We start from the raw sequence: 4,332 nt of genomic DNA on the forward strand, positions 1-4,332 counted from the left end.
CAATAGCATTTTTGAATTATAATCGCCTATGGAAAAAGTCAGCAAGCAGATCCTCCAAAAAAGAGAACAAAAATCTATGTAGGAAGGAAATAACTTGATTCCTAAATGGCGCTTTTTCCCTTTAATTTTGTTTCTCCATTCAGGTGAATTTTGAAAACCCTGTTAATCTCCTGCTGGATTCCTCTACCAACAAAGTCACTGAAGAGGAATTCATGAAGGATATACAAACAAACTAACTGGAGCATTAACAGAAATCTGCAAACTAGACTCTGTAAAACAGCATTACTTCTACATATAAGCTCTTTGTCCACATCCCATGGTTACAAAGTCTGATGGAAGAAATCAGAACAATTAGAGTGAAAAAATGTTTATCTGTACTTATGCCCTTAAGCCAAGCTGCAGCAAATATTGCCTGAAATTCTTCCTGAAAAGCTGACCACTTAACCCACTTTCTGAAAAGACTGAAAACAAACAAGAAAAAGCCAACAAGAAAATAAGACTTGAATGGCCTCGTTATGAGAAATTTTCTAAGCTGAGAATATTTAATGTGAATTTGTAGACACTGGCAAGTGGGACTGGAAATGAAGGCAGACCAAATCAGATTTCTCAGAGAAAAGCCAATTCTCAGATCCCTAAAACTGACAAGACTACTTACTTCATTCTCACTCAGAACAGGCGCTGCTCCTTTCCACATTTTTTTTTTTGCTTCACTGTTTGATTTTGAATATTAGCTCTACTGCCAGCCTTCTTCATTCATAATTCATCCCTTCCTGACAAGATTGAAGAAAAACCTTTATAAAGGACCTAGAGACTTACTGATGTTTAGGATATTCAGCTGAGATAAAGTCAGGTTTGAGAAGCAGATCCTGCAGTTATTTCATTATTTGCAAAGGAAGATCATTCTACCAGGAGAGACTTCATAGCCAACACAGATGTTTGTCATGATCCACCTAGGGCAGCCCTGGGCACAGTTTGGTTATTCCTGCAAACCCAAGTGCTCCCATGTGTAAATTTCTTTGCTTCTCACAAATTTTAAAAAGTCCAGCTTGGGGCTCAAAAAAGACAACTTCTGAACATTGGCTACATCAACACCACTCATTTACCCTCACAGGAATACATTTCATCCCAGGATTGCAATTCTCACTTGCCTTGCTTACATTTAACAATTGTTACCAGTGCAACTGTATTAGCAAACAACACCTCTGCAAGGTCTTAAGATAAGCAAATCCTTGAACACAATTTTTCCCCACAAGCCTTTTTAAGAAGGGCACTTAGCTCCATCTACTGGATTTAGACAATTTCTCTCTGATGCTGAAGACCACACAACACAAATGGATTTCTTTTCCATCTGTTATAGATCTTATATGCCTAAAACAGGAATCCAAACTGCTGCTAAGTAAATACCTCCCCAAGTGCTATAAAGGCATCACTCTTACCTGAAGGTCATTAACACATCTTATTAAGACCCTTAGGAGCAGCAACACCCATCCTTGGCACACCTGTCTCCAACTTAGAAGTAATTTCTTATATTTTGCCCTCTTTGCTATGCTACTTATAAACACAGAGGCCAGGGGTCACTGAAGCTAGGCTGTCCAACCAGATTTAATTAAATATTTCAAACATCTAAGCAAAAATCGCCAGAGGGAAAAAAAAAAAAGCCTGACTAGAAAATATAAACATGATCTTTCAATCTGAACCTGTAATACCATAAAAGTCCACCCACTAATAAAATTGCTGAGAAATTTTGGGTGTTTTGCAGCTGATGGGAAGCAAATTTTCTTCATAAAGGAATATCCTTATTTAAAGAAACCATCTTACAATGAGTTTACAGGTTTCTAAATATATATTCATTATTGCTTCTTCCCTTGGTATGCATTGTTTCAACTCACCAAATACTTCTAATGAATAGCTAGAATGGCATAGAGATATGTAAAATTTCATTAAAATATATTTTAAAAAAGCTATTTACAGTTACAAAATTTTAAATCAGAAAAGAAATGGAGGGGGAAAAAAGCATTAAAATATTTTTATCAGCTGTCTGTGATGACTAGTGTAACTAGTGTATGGCCTACCTGTGTCAATGAACCAAAAAGACTTGCATCAATAAAGCCTTTAAAAAACCTCAATCAAACAAAAAAACCAAAACAATATACCCAACAAACACGTCTATACTCTATTCTTTTTATAGGCCATATTCTTACATTATTTTTACAAGTGTATTCTCTTTTATCTTAATGAAGCATGGTTAAATTTACACTGGAGTAATTTAAAGCAGAGCAGGGACTGCATGCCTGCAGACTGAGCTGTGTACTTTGATGGGATTTTGTTCATCTGAGCACAGGCACAAAATGTTTTTATGGCACAGTAGGTATTTCATTGAAAAAAGAAAACCATCTGAAACACTTCGGCTGTCAGCCGCCTACCTTTGGCTGTTTGTTACACTTTCTTTCCCCTGAGCCAGTCACCAGAGGAGACACTGACTTTTCTTACAATCTCTCCTCCTGAGAAAGATACATTGAAACAGCTATTTAGTTCACAGATAGCAAATCCAGTGGAAACAAACCTTTTCCTCTTCCTATACTATACAGAATTTTTAATGCAAAGCAATCTGAGATACATCTGTTTTCCCAAAATAGCGGGGATTTTTTTTGCTTGCTTGTTTGGAGGTTATTTTTTTTAATTAAAATTAAAATGAAAGCTGGGTGGTTTGTAACTACATTTCAGAAGTCCTTTGCTGCCCTCGTGTGTTTCACGGGCAAAGTAACCACTGAAGTCTACATAGAAACCAAAACAGCTCCTCCAATCAGGATTGCTTCTGTTTGAAAATAGCAATGTCTATACAAATAATAACCGAAAAATAGCTGAACGTTCATGCCTTTTTTCTATTAAAGCTAGGTTGGCTTGTTTAAAATTTAATGACTATATATTAAAAATACGAAAAAATATTCAGCTTAAGATACACATAATCCTGGAACAACAGATTTCAAGGGCAGCAGGCCAATTTAAAGAGTGTTGGTCATGTTAGACTGATGGAAAATCTTAAATTTTTAATGAAAAGTATGTTTTAAAATAAAGCATAATTTCAACATCTTTCTGTTGCTTGCACTAACTAGCAAAGTAACTTCTTTCCTGTTCCATTCTACTGCACCATAGAGAATAAAACCATGTGACTGCTGCGTTAAGGCTGCTGTTCCTCCCACAACCAGCACATCCAAAGCTATGGTGACCACAGCAAGCTGTCCTTTGACACTCCTGCCAGACCCTACACCCTTCACTTCTCACCAGGGCCTCAGTGCTCAGTCACAGTTTGACGGAATTTGCCTCCAAATTTGGCTGCTGAGGTTCAAACCATCCTTAAAAAGGTTTCACCGTTCAGTTCTTATGTCATCCTATTCAGTCCCTATGCTGATCCTAGACCTCAATCTGTCAAGACGAATTTGTAATAAATTGTAATAACACCAATTCTGGGTTTACAGTGATGAACCGTGTCAGAATAACCAATAAAATCTGCCCTGCTAACAAGCTCTTCCATACACTGGCTATAAGCCATAAATAGCCTTCCCTGTAACAAAACCGGTGGCAGTTCAGCTAATTCCATGGGAGGAGGGCAAAGGCAAAGCTGGATTTTGATCCCCACAGGTTTGTTCCCCAAGCACAGCGCTACCAGGTGTGCTACTGGCACCACAGGACAGGACACCTGCGTTAACAAGAGGGTACGTGGGGGGAAAGCAGCAGAGAGAGCTGAAATATACAGCAGGTTTAAAACATACAAATATCCTATTTACAGACACTGCATAAAAATGCCTGGTGATGGAAATTAACTAAGAGGGCTCTATTGACTCGTAGTGGCCTAATGGAGCTTTTTAAATGCTGAACACTGACCTGCTTACCTAAGTAGCAGCATGACCAGTCTCTGAGGAAAGTCATGGTTTCTCTCCGTGTGTTCTTTGAGCACCAGCTCTCTCACTGGGACGCAGGGGCTGCGGGCACCGCTGTGCAGTCCCGGGCAGCTCTGCTCTGCCCGCCTGTGCCTTCCCTTGCTAAAGCCTGTAACCTGCATTGCTGCTGCTTCCCTCTCCTGCTGGCAGCCCGGCTTGCAGGTACCAGCTGACTCGGACCTGACTCAGGTACCAACCTCTCGGAGAAGGTTTTTATAACTTGGCAGATACCTGAACGCTCAGCATCTCTTCGCCCCTCCCTGGCAGCCCTGAACGCACGCCTGTCCATCTGCCACATAGGAAACACCGCTGGAAACTCGGCTCTGCCCAGGCGCTGCTGAGCGCTCTCGAGCACTGCTCGGGCTGGGCGGCATCCCCCCAGAGCCGCCAGAAG

The sequence above is a fragment of the Geospiza fortis genome, unplaced genomic scaffold (assembly GCF_000277835.1).
Source record: "Geospiza fortis unplaced genomic scaffold, GeoFor_1.0 scaffold40, whole genome shotgun sequence".
Taxonomy (NCBI): Eukaryota; Metazoa; Chordata; class Aves; order Passeriformes; family Thraupidae; genus Geospiza; species Geospiza fortis.